Source organism: Odocoileus virginianus, chromosome 21, assembly GCF_023699985.2.
Source record: "Odocoileus virginianus isolate 20LAN1187 ecotype Illinois chromosome 21, Ovbor_1.2, whole genome shotgun sequence".
Taxonomy (NCBI): domain Eukaryota; kingdom Metazoa; phylum Chordata; class Mammalia; order Artiodactyla; family Cervidae; genus Odocoileus; species Odocoileus virginianus.
The window spans coordinates 3,259,150-3,272,481 of NC_069694.1; the positions used below are offsets into that span (position 1 = coordinate 3,259,150).

Consider the following 13,332-nt stretch of genomic DNA (forward strand, 5'->3'; position numbering starts at 1 on the left):
CCCTGCCTCCATCCTGGCCGCCACGCGGCGTGGAGCGGGGCCGCCCTGCCTCCATCCTGGCCGCCGCGCGGCGTGGAGCGGGGCTGGCGTGGAGCGGGGCTGCCCTGCCTCCATCCTGGCCGCCACGCGGCGTGGAGCGGGGCTGCCCTGCCTCCATCCTGGCCGCCACGCGGCGTGGAGCGGGGCCGCCCTGCCTCCATCCTGGCCGCCACGCGGCGTGGAGCGGGGCTGGCGTGGAGCGGGGCTGCCCTGCCTCCATCCTGGCCGCCACGCGGCGTTGAGCCGGGCTGCCCTGCCTCCATCCTGGCCGCCACGCGGCGTGGAGCGGGGCCGCCCTGCCTCCATCCTGGCCGCCGCGCGGCGTGGAGCGGGGCCGCCCTGCCTCCATCCTGGCCGCCACGCGGCGTGGAGCGGGGCCGCCCTGCCTCCATCCTGGCCGCCGCGCGGCGTGGAGCGGGGCTGCCCTGCCTCCGTCCTGGCCGCCACGCGGCGTTGAGCGGGGCCGCCCTGCCTCGCAGCAGGACCGCGTTAGTCGCCCGTTGCGAATGCAGCGCCGCCCCTGCATCTCCTTCTCCCCGACTCTCCGCGCCCCCACCCCGCCTTCGCCCCCGTAACCCTAAGGTTGGTCTCTGAGTCTGCGAGGCTGCTTCTGTTTGTAAATGAGCGCGTTTGTATCATTTCTTTTCGAGTCTATATAGAAAGGATATCATACGATGTTTCTCTTTCTGTCTGACTTACTTCACTCAGGATGACAATCTAGGTCCATTCATGTTGCTGAAATGGCGTTCTTTCTTTCTTTTTAAGGTACCATGCTGACGTTTAGACCTTGTATTAGTCAGAGTCATTTCCTGATGCTGACTATCGAGCTGATAGACTGACTGTACATAGTTCTTCATCTGAGACTGTTCACGTTTTCATCTAGACTGGAGTCTCACCAGCGGGGCTTCTGGCGCCGTCCTGGCTCTGATGTTCGGCATCATCACTCCGAAAAACCCTGCACACGCCAGCCTGGTGCCCTTGGGCAAGAGCTTCTTCATACCCCACCTCCAAAACGAGGGCAATAATGGAGCTTGACTTGTAAGGGCTGAAAAAAAGAGTATTTGTAAAGCATTTAGAACATGACTGCACACAGTAAGCATTATGTTAACATGTGTAAAATAAAACAAGTCGAAGATAAGTAAGACACAGTACAGACCGTAAAACAGTTGTTGGTAGGGAAGTGAAGTGAGTTTTCCAATTTGGGCGCTGACTTTTAGGTTCAAAAGAACCTGGAGGTTTGTAAGGTACCGCTTGATTGATGGTGCACGTGAGTGATCTTATCCCATATTTATAGGAAAGTGGATTCTGAGCGACTGGTGTAGACCAAGGAAGCACTTAAGAAGTAAAGTGGGTGGTACCTAAAGACAGTGGTCCTATGTGCTTTCAGGGCTAAAAGGTCAATGCGCTGTCAGGGATTATTTTTAAAAAATGAAGAACAAAGGAAAAAACCTGGGAAGGTGTTCTGGAAATGCAGTCTGAAGATACGATGTTGGCATCGGTTATAAACCTGATCCTTGGAACTTATTTAACTTCATGGAGGCTTGATTGCTTCATTTGTAAGATATTTGCTTTTTTGCACATATTTACATTATAGAACTGTTGTAAAGATTACAAAAGTGTCAGTGTTCACGCACTGTGATTACTGTAAAATAAACTAACACACCTTTAGTATTCTTGTTTTTAATGAAGCCCCGATGTTACATAACCGTGATGCTTGTTTCCTCTAATTTGACATTTTACAGAAAATTAAATCAACTAAGAGAAGGTACTCAAGATTCGCTATGAGTGAGGAGAAGGAAAGATCCTTCCTGCTTCTGTTATCCCCATTACTCATCTCTGAAAATAGAAACATATTTTAATTCAAACCTGTAAATTTAGCTCAAGGAGATTAAAATATGAGGGAAAATTTTTAAAATATTTCCAAGCTTTTGATCTGACCTATAACTATAGTAATGTCATGACAAATTTATTCAAAATTCTAAAAATTAAAAAAGATTTCTACTCTATGTTATTACTTAAGTGATTGAAGCCTATAGTTTGCTCAGCATGAATTGAGTATTCCTTTTTATATACTACCCTAAAAGCAATCTTTTAATATTCCATCAGTTATTTTTAAAAGTTTAGATTTGAAAAAAGAAATTCTACTTCCTCCTTCAGTTTTGTAAATTTTAACCAATTTCTGTTGTTATTAAAGTAGACACCTGATGTGAAGAACAGATCCAATGGAAAAGACCTTGATGCTGGGAAAGGTTAAAGGCAAAAGGAGGAGAGGTTGGTAGAGGATGAAATGGTTAGATAGCATCACTGACTCAATGGACACAACTTTGAGCGAACTCTGGGAGATCATAGTGAAAGACAGGAGAGCTTAGCAGGCTGCAGTGCATGGGGTCACAAAACGCTGGACACAACTCAGTGACTGATCAACAACAAAAACAAGCAGACAAATTTACAGAACCTGATGAGGGAAAAGATGCCTGCATGTTACATTTTAAAGAGGAAAGGTAAGACATGGCTTGTCAAAGAGCAGGAGGAAACAGTCCATTTTTACAGAGCAATGCCTATAAGATACTCTACCCTTTTAGAAGCTAATACTTAGTGAGTATTACAGGGTCAGGTACTATTCCAACAGTTCAAATGTTTAATCCTTTGAGTCCTTATAACAGTCTGTGAGGTAGTCTCTTATTATACCCACTGCATACATGATGAATCCAAGGCAGTCTGTGCTCATTGAGTTACCCAGGATCGCACTGCTGGCTAGCTATGGAAGTGGCAATATGAAGAGTACAAATTCAAAGTGTTGTAAAATATGACGTCCGTTTAAGACAGAAATTCTTTTCAATTATACTACAACTTTAAACATGTATATAAAGAGGAACTTCCCTGACGTTCTAGTGGTGAAGAGACCACATTTCCACTGCAGGGAGCACATACAAATGTGGGATGGTTGATACTCAGAACCAGAACAACTCATGTGCATAGGAAGCCATGCGCAGTGGGCAAGTAGACTTGCCCAGTAAAGAACTCACCCTTAACTTTTCTAACTCCTGATTTCCTATCTTTGGTAGATTGCCATGGAAATGAAAAATGGGGCACAGGTAGGAAAAATATTTAACTGTTGAGACTTAGGTAATTTTTTGTGGAAGTTTCTTTCACTGATTTGGGGTTTACAGAATATCATCCATTTACACTAGATTGGAATCTTCATGGAGGCAGTCACTCTGTGTATTTTGTCCACCTCTGATTATGGCACTTAGAACAGGGTCCAGAACAAATGCTCAAGAAAAATATGCTGAATAGCCTAGAAACAATCATATTAATACAATCTTCTCAGATTAAAGAAATCAAAGCATCTGTGTCTTCTCCAGTTACTTTCTACTTCCCTACAAGGCCAAACCTAGAGTAAGGTGTGGAATACAAGATCTGCAAAGCGCAGCAGTGATAAAAGTGTCCGTTACAGAACCGTGATGGAACTGTGCGTTCCGTGAGGATACAAAGCACATGTACTTTATTTCTTCCTGCACTCTCAGGGCCCGGCACTTGTACAACAAACATATAATAGACACAACAGAAAGGAAAGAGAAACTTTTAAGATATGAGATGACATCCTGTGATTCTGAAGGGAATCTGAGGGAGTTGTTCCTCACACCCGATATCAGAGGAGACTGGTGGGATTCAGACACAGAGCTAGTCAATCCAAATGCAGCTGTGCCGTAAAAGGGGGGAGGAACCTACGTATGCATGCATGTGTCTGTCTAGCATCTCTGTCCCGCACAACACTTGTTCCCGTTTAATTCCATTCAATGTGCTCTTCTTTCTCCTATCCATTCTTGGACGACATCAAACTGGAGTCCTGCCCTTTAAGGTACTGGCTATTCTCCATACTGACTGGACCAGCAACCCTGAATAAGCCATTTAAAAGCGTTAATGCCTATGTATGTCACTCATGTTTTCTTCAGTAGAAGAGCATGTGCTTAGTCACTCAGTCGTGTCCGACTCTTTGTGATTCTGTGGACCGTAGCCCGCAGGCTCCACTGTCCATGGGGATTCTCCAGGCAAGAATACTGGAGTGGGTTGCCATGCCCTTCTCCAGGGCATCTTCCCAACCCAGGGATCAAACCCAGGTGTCCCGCATTGCAGGCGGATTCTTTACCAGCTGAGTCATCAGGGAAGGCCAAGAATACTGGAGGGGGTGGCCTATCCCTTCTTCAGGGGATCTTCCGGAACGAGGAATCCAACCAGGGTCTCCTGTATTGCAGGAAGATTCTTTACCAGCTAAGCTACCAGGGAAGCCCAGAATGGCATGTGTATTAATATTTGAAATGCTCTAGCTGGCGTTTGGTTGGCCAAGAAGCCAAGATGACATTGACAGTTGATTACATTTCAACAACAATTACAGTGAAGAGAAGAAAACAAGAATGTAAACAACCCAGGGGTAGAATCTCAGCAGAGAAAAGAGCAAGTCAAAAGTTGTGCTAAATTATGAAGGAGAATTATATGTGGTGGGAAAAACAGGGAAAGCTTCCCCATCTCTATCACCATTCATTCATTCAATGAATACTTGAATGCCTATTATGTGCCAGACACTTTTAGAGGGAATTTTTTACATCAGTGAACAAATGATTTCTGCTTTCATTTTCCCTCTTTCTATTCTATCAAGAATAGGGGCAGGTAGAAGTTAAGACAGAAAATGAACACTAGACATGAAAAATAAATAACTTATACAGTACATTACAGGGAGACAGAGGCTTTGAGTAAAGAATAAAAGTAGGGCAGGGTTAGAGAGTTTAAAAGATGATAAAGGAACAAACTGCTAATTACAGTTTCAAATAGGTGAGATTTGGTCAAAGTGAAGGAACTCAGGAAATTAGCCACACAGATGTCTGTGGAAAGGTCTTCTAGGCTAAAACAACAGCTGAAGTAAAATTCCAAGGCTGGAATGACCCTGCAGTGTTTATGTGCCCTTGTGTGGCTTGAACAGAGAGAAGAGGTGAAGAGGAAGTTAGAAACCCAGAAGCAGGTTACATGCAGCCTTCTAGACTTTGGCGTTTTCATTGAGTAAAAGGCAGTGACAGTAAGGCTTCTAGCAGAGGAGTGAGCTGATTTTGGCTTTCGGAAATTTACTCTGACTGCTGTGTTAAGAACAGTCTTTGTGGTAGGTGGGGCAAATATAAAAGCAGAGGTACCTTTGAGAAAACTTTCGAAATAATTCATGAGAGAGACGGTGGTTGTGACCCTGAGACTGCCAACAGAGGTGGTAAAAGATGGTCATATTCTAGATATATTTTAAAGATAGATACAACAGGATTTGCAAACAGATTGGATGGGGGATATAAAAGAAGTCAAGGATGCATCCAAGGTTGTTGGTCTGAGCATTTGAAAGGATGGAGCTTTCATTAACCAAGATGAAAAATTCTTCAGATAGAGGAGAACTGAATCCCTGTTACTACCTACCTAGCCTGTATATCTCTAGTTCCTAGTCTGTATATATCTAGTTGCCTCCTTTTTTCCCCTAATTTTACTGAAGTACAAACCTGACCACATCTTTAGCTAATTAAAATATTACTTTGGATCACTATTTTAAGACAAAGTCCAAACTCCTTAACTTGGTCTCATTCAGCTTTTGTTTATTCTTTTTTCCCTATTTTTTTCTCCTCTGGACCCCACTCCCACAACCACACAGGCTATTATAAAGAAATGCATTCTTTCCACCTCCAAAACATGCAACTTCTATGTTCCATTCATTCTTCAGGTGTCACCTTAGGTATTACTTCTTCAGGGAAATTATTACTGTAGAAAACTACAATACCTGTATATGAATGTTTTGCCATTATTAAATCAATTTCCATTATATCATAATTGCTTGCTTAATTTTATTAATCATTCAGTATAAGCTACAGGAGGATGCAAATGCGACTTTTCACCGTTAAACTTAGCTATTGCTAAGGTAACAAAGCTCTCAAAACATGGGATCTTAACAAGACACTGGTCACTTAAATTGCTCACAAATCTACAATATAGGCAGTCTGGGGCGGGGGGGGAGTTTGTTCCTAGTGCATGTGCTGTCAGCTGGGATGGCTTGATTCAAGTTAGAGTCAAGAATCCGCTTTAAGATACTCATGAACGTTTCAGGCAAGTTTGTGCTGGATGTCCATCTCTCTCCACTTGGTTCTGTTTAGGTTATTGATTCCAAGAGCAAGCTGCCCAAAAGTTTCAGGCAGAAACTGTACTACCTTCATAACCTGACCTCAGAAGTTAAGTATATAGCCTCACTTTCACCATAGTATATGCTTGCCCAGATGCAGAGAAGGAAACACAGATGCCCAACTCTTTATGGGGAGAGTGGCAAAGTCACATTTAAGAAGAGTATGCAAAATGGGAACTATTGCTGCAGCCGTTTTTTAAAATGTACAGTCTAATCTGCTAGCCTCACTGTTGTGTCTTTGCAATGCAGCAAATCATCTGGCATATATCAGAGGCTCAATAAATATCTTTGGAATAATTAAAATGTCTTTCTTGATAGCTTCCTTTTCCAGCCACTATAGGAAACTTCCCTTTTTTATGGATGCTAAGTTCTGTTTATTGTATTTTGGCTTTGTTTTACTTCTGAGGAACGTGCTATGCATAGGGAGTAAGGTCCACATAACTAATTCTGTGCGTTTCACCTGGATAGAATCTGTATTTCTTCCACTGGAGCCATTTAATCTGTAAAATGCTTACAAGGACAAGAGTTTCTAGTATTTCTTACTTCTCATTAAGATATTACCACAGTTCTTTGGAAACTGTTGCATAGAACAGAAGCCATTACTGTGCTAAGCTGTATAATTCTATGGAAACCAATTGACTAGTGTTTTGCATTTGGCTTTCCTATAAAACTTTGGACTAGACATTAATGTTTAGTTATTACAGTAACAAAACTAATACACATATTGATTTGTAAAGTGCCTTTCTTCTGCAAAGCCTAAAGTTTTTACTTGAATATTTTTGTGTTTTTAAAGTAATAAATTAAGAGACTTTGCCATTCCTAGAATTGTAGTTATTATAATTAAACAAAAATTATATTACTAAGCTCTCCAGAAAATATTGCTTCAAATTTTTGATCATTTTTTCTCTTTGGCTACATCTACACATACATAAGTAGATTCTCAATATACCATAACAGGATGGAAATCCAATACTTCCATTTCCTAAAGACCTGGAATGTTGGCAGTGACATTTACATTGCACTGTGCAATTCATAAACACTCAAACCTCTGAGTCTCAGAGAGTTTGTAACTTGCTCAATGTTTATCTGATGCTACAGTGTGTTTTTTCTACTATAAAGAATTTATTTTTTCTCATAACCAAACTTATAAGTCCTTAACAGTTCTATTCATAATTGCTTACTTTGACAAAGGGATTGGTCATATGAAACATATTTTCCTGATACCATCTGACTGAAGATAGAAGACTTCAATATTTGCCAGGAAGATATTTTTCTGTTTCCCTAAACAAAGATAATCCTTTCCTTATCAATACTCCCATAATGTCCTTGGGCTTATGTTTACCATAATATTTTTACTTCATGTAACAAGTATTTTTAAAAATCTATATTCCAAATCAAGCAAAGAACTCAGTAAAGGAATTTGGATCGTCTTCATAGTCCTTTCCATAACACTTGGCAAAAAGCCAAGTATATTGGCTTTATTCTTTTAAGACCCATTCTATTCCCACTATCTCTTTATATCTATTCCCTCTATCTTTGATGAGGATCACTCTGTCTCTCTTCTAGCTACATTTTCCGAGACTCATTAGATTGTAATTTGGTCTTTTATGGCAGACAAACAAAACTCATGTGACTTTAAATCCTAACAGATAGAAACACTACTTTCACGTAAGTGCCCAGTAAGTGCATTGAATAAATGCTTTTTCAAGTTTAAAAAAGCTCTCATAGCAGTCATTTTGAGAATTTGAAAAAACAGCTTTAAAAAACTGAAAATGCAAAGTGAAAATAATTTATAGTTACCTTCACATTGAGAAAGTACTTGTGAGGTGATTACTGTTTGCCACTCTGTCTCAGAGGGAGAGTTTGGCACCAAATCTCTGTTACAAAAAAGCCACTCATTTTTCTGATTCTTCCCAAACTCACTGTGATACTGATGCATAGGCCCATTATTTCTAGAGCAAATATGAGCAACCATCTCTGGCAAGACCAAAACACTGCTTGCAAAATAAGCCGACATGGCAGAATTAGGTAGTTGTAACAATGCTTTTGAACTGTGGTGTTGGAGAAGACTCTTGAGAGTCCCTTGGGCTACAAGGAGATCCAACCAGTCCATCCTCAAGGAGATCAGTCCTGGGTGTTCATTGGAAGGACTGATGCTGAAGCTGAAACTCCAATACTTTGGCCACCTCACGCAAAGGGTTGATTCATTTGAAAAGACCCTGATGCTGGGAGGGATTGGGGGCAGGAGGAGAAGGGGACGACAGAGGATGAGATGGTTGGATGGCATCACTGACTCGATGGACATGAGTTTGAGTAAACTCCGGGAGTTGGTGATGGACAGGGAGGCCTGGCGTGCTCCGATTCATGGGGTCGCAAAGAGTCAGACACGACTGAGCGACTGAACTGAACTGAACTGAACTGAACAATGCTAAAAGATGCCCTATGGTTTTGCCCTTGGGCCAAGTGTCCGAAAGCACTTACGGTTTTCTTAAGGCCAATGCTGACTTGCTCAGAACAGTCGAGGCTAAGATGGGTGGGCCAAATAACGCCAAGCTGGTCTTCTGCACCGGAAGCATCAAGGCGCATCATGGAGAAACTCTGGGGAGACCAGAGGGACACAAAGAATGCTGAAGAGAGAGAACAGACTGCCAGTCAGGGGACTTCCTAGTAATCACTACTTTGACTGTCAGAAGAGGTCGGATTTCTACTGACCTATTCTCAGACGGCTCTGGCTGCAGACAGTGTTTATAGTTTATCCAGTCCCAGGCTCTAACCTAGTATGAGTGCACACTTTTGTCTGCCGTCCTTCTCCTTCTTACACACTCTCATCTGGCCTCACCGGCCTCCTTCGGTTTCTTGGACAAGCCAGGCTTGCTCTTGCCTCAGAAGCCTTGAACTGGCCCTGCTGCTCTCTTTCTTGAGGACTCAGCTCAGATATGACCAGAGAGGTCTGCTTCGACTCCTGGTCTCAAAGACTTTCTACGCCTTCTCACTCTCACCCTCCTCACCACTTTCCTTTAATTTTCTCTATTCAGTTCAGTATATATTACATATGCACGTATTTATTTGTAGTCTATCTCTCCCCACAAGGAGTTCCACAAGAGCAGACTTTTATTTCATCAAATGCTACAATCCCAGCCCCTGAAACAGTGGCTGATACAGACTAGGTACCCATTACTTGTATGGATAAATTTTAAATGCATTACCTCACTGTGTAACACTTTTCACTTTGTTTTTCCACGCTTCCACTGCAGTCCGCCACCTGCTTTAAAATCAAGGGAAAGAGGTGACTTCCTCTTGTAGGCACAGAGCAGAGCGAAATAAGTAGCTCCAAGGGGCAGAGACATGAACAGGTCCAAGATTTCCATCGATATTGGATTTTTAGCTAGAGATGACTATAAATATGTAAGCATCTCACCAAACTCATAGAAATCTTTGAAAGGCCAGGATACAGGATGAGGAATTCAATCTCATTTTATTTAAACTCTAAAAGGTAAGGTGACCTCAACTGGCCTCTGCATCATAATTAACGCTGCTGACTGCTCCACACGTTTTGCTCTGTTTTGTGGTTTGGATGGGAGTGGGTGCAGGGCCTGGGGAGAGGGATTTGGCTAGTGGACAGGAAGGCCCGCCATCGTCCATCTGTTTCTTCATCACTGGGCTTGTTCACTGGTTTCTCTTATTCTACTTAAAGTATCAAATATCAAAGATGACTGTCTGCTAATTTCAGTAATGCAGGACTCCTTCTTAAATGACATTAGTCATTCTTGTGACAAAAATGTTTATTCTGCTTCTCCAGCTGTGATGTGACCTTCTTACAGATGCAAAGGACTGAGCCTGCTAGTGACACACGAGTATTTTCCCTTGATTCACTGACACATGTACTATCCGGGATCTATGCTTTTCAGGGATGAAATATTTTAACCAAGTAACTCCGGAAGAGAAGTTAAGCTTTTACCCCAAAAGTTTTCTGGTGATCTTTTGCAAGCAATCAATACCTTCATGTTATGAAACCTAACTGTTTGGGTTTCATGGGTTTTTCTCTGCAAGAAGAAATTATTTTTACAGTTTTTTCTAAACTAATGTTTTCTAGTTTCTTCAATATTTTGCATGTTAATGAAAATGAGATCTTGAAATGATGACTAAGATGAGATATGAAATCCTATATTTCTCTCTAGATTTCCATCAAGCCTTCAAGGTCTTTAGCCTCAATATTCAAAAAACTGTGATAAACAATTTAAAATAGATAAATTAAACATCTTGCAAATCCAAGGAGTTATTCTAAGTGGTTGGAACTTTAATACTAAGTGGTAAAAAGTAGGAAATTGAGCTATCACAGGAAATAGCACCTTTGAAAAAGAGAAGGAGTACATGGCTATAAATTTACTGACATATTCATGAGAAAGTTTATTATAAGCCTTTATTCAATAGTTCTTTGAGCATAAACACAAAACAGTGAGCCTTTAAGACCTGGGAATCTCCACATTTACCAAAGCAAAGTGAGTCAAATCTCTTACACTTGATATTAAATCACCATCAATCAACCAGTTGAAGCTCAAGTCATAGGTGTCCATGGAACACTTTTTTCAGTTTAGAATTTAAAATATGCTAAAGCAAGTGATTCTTTTCCTGCTTCCATGGAACCAGAATTCTCTTTAGAGGTAAGCACTTCATGTATTTTTTAGAGCTGCTTTGTAAGTTTAACACTTAGAGGTATAGTTGAAAATGGGATATCCTCACTGGCCATTTTCATAACTAAGTTAACTAGTGTAATCTTTAAAAAAAAACTCAGTCAGCTCACTTGAACACTCTTCCTGTGGCAAACGTGATATCTTGATTCCCCCTCAAGCTTCTGGCAAACACCTTGACAAGTTACAGATTGGTGCTTTCTTTCTCTGGGCAGAGATGAAGGTTGATCACATCTTCAGCAGAAACGGCATGTTCGTGTGGATTGGCAAAGCTGACCCTGACAGGGTCACCCATCCGGGATGCTTCTCACCATCAAAGCATCGGGATCAGAAAAAACGTGCGCAGAGATCAAGATTTCCTTTACGTCCCTCTGACCCTAGATGTGGTGAGATCAGTCAGCAGTGCTCAGCCCAGTTGCTCACATTTCTTTCTCACCTTCTCTGCCTTTCTCTTTACCTCCTCTCCCATCCCAACTGGAGTCTTTGATCCTGTGAGTGCAGGCTCGGTCAAGTCCGACTCTTTGCAACCCCATGGACTGTAGCCTTCCGGGCTTCTCTCTTTGTGGAATTTTCCAGGCAAGAACACTGGTTAGGATTGTGATTCCCTACTCCAGGGGCTGTTCCAGACCCAGGGAGCAAACCGGCATCTCCTGAGTCTCCTGCATTGGCAGGTGGATTCTTTTACCACTGAGCCACCGAGGAAGCCCAAGAGTCTTCCAAAAACCAACAAAATCCTCAGTGATGGGACTGTGAGCCTTTGTGGCATGCTGTGTTTAGTTGCTTAGCTGTATCTGTCTCTTCGCGACCACATGGGCTGTAGCCCACCAGGTTCCTCTGTCCGTGGGATTCTCCAGGCAAGAATACTGGAGTGGGTAGCCATGCCCTCCTCCAGCGGATCTTGCCGACCCAGGGACTGAACCCAGGTCTCCTGCATTGCAGGCAGATTCAGTACCAGCTGAGCTACCAGGGAAGCCCCTGAACCCTTTAGTGTCCTAACTCAAGAGTGAGTCTCTGATGAAAACAATCATCAGCTTGTTCAGAACTGGTTCCAAATATCTCTCCTTTATAGCAACATAAGTAGAAATTTGGCAAAGGACCAACTATCCCATCTCTGGATTACTCAGCTTATAACTTCTCTACATGCTGATGTTGGCTTTTTGACAAAAATTCCCCCCTCCCATAGTCATTGATTTGGGAAGAAGACTGGGAAGGAAATAAAGAAGAAGGGAAAGGAAATAAGAATCCAACTTAGCCAGAGGCTTGGGGCTAGAGAGGAGGTGCGGACCAGAACTAGAAATAGGCATTGAGACCTTTAGGTCATTTACAGGAAAAGTCTCTGAAACTGCCACAGTGGACTCAAGTGTAAGGGGTCATTACTGAGCACATTCTGTTTTCCCCATTATCTCTTCATGTGTATTCTACTGCTATTTAAGGAAAGAGCCTCAAGGCAGCCCTCCTGTCTCCTTATCCCATAAGTGTCTGCTGGAAGACGTGCTCCTCTTCACCATAAGGGCCCAAGGATTGATGTCCATCACTGCCAAACAATCCAGCTTCATTTTGCGAGTCATTTTAGACAAAGGATATGGACAGGGTGATTTCAGGAAGAGGGAAAAATAAACACAGCATAAAACCAGAGATATGCATTGAAGTCCCTTGAGTATTAATTGTAGAGATTTTATGTCAGAGTAAAGAGCTCCTGTGAAGCAAATATGACTTGAAAAAGAAACAGGGGGCTGTTGGGTGGTCCTTTCTGATGATCCTCCCTATTTTGCCTTCGAGCTGTCCCAAGAAGGAAGTCCTGTTTACCAGAAATTGATGTCTCTTTAGTTCTAGTTGTTAAAACAACCCTCAGCTTGGGGACCCACCTGGGTACTGATTTATCACTTTGATGTTTTCAAAAGCTTATTTATTTTTGTTTTTTATCTCTCAATCCAGTATGATTTTAACAGGTAATTCCCATGCCTCTTCTAGGGTATGCTTAACAGCAAACTTTTAAGACAAGGTAGTTCTCCTTTTTATGGCTGGGTGGAATATGCTTCCCAACAGTGTACTTAATCTCAGAGTTTGCTGAGAAGTGTGAGGGTTTACCTGTCCCACTAAATAAAGCCCTACAACACTCAACAGGGTTTAAAAAGCACAGTGAGCCCTCTTTCTACCTCCATTCTTCAGCTCTGGGGACTAAATTGATTCTCTGCTTATCTGAGGAGGAATAATTTTTTTCTCATTATGCCCCATATTTTAGAGCATTTCTTTTTATTCCCAGAGGCAGAAGTTATGAAATTCTAAGGGAGAAAATGATTATTGTATATTTATTCCTAGATTCCTCTAAGATTTTACTCTTAACAAGCAATAAATATTCTACAAAACCGCCATGAAAATGAGAAAACTTGTGAGTGCTTTCAG

The 13,332-nt window shown here is 42.1% G+C and overlaps 1 long non-coding RNA gene across 2 annotated transcripts; it reads left to right on the forward strand.

Moving 5' to 3' along the window:
* Window positions 1-493: 493 nt before the first annotated feature.
* LOC110122029 (uncharacterized) lies at window positions 494-2,045 on the forward strand. 2 transcript variants are annotated; one of them, XR_011482563.1, is made up of 3 exons: window positions 494-621; window positions 805-1,057; window positions 1,782-2,045. It is a non-coding gene; the product is annotated as an uncharacterized lncRNA (long non-coding RNA). The 2 variants fall into 2 exon arrangements; XR_011482562.1 differs by lacking the exon at window positions 1,782-2,045 and having other exon boundaries at window positions 805-1,181.
* The last annotated feature ends 11,287 nt before the right edge of the window (window positions 2,046-13,332 follow it).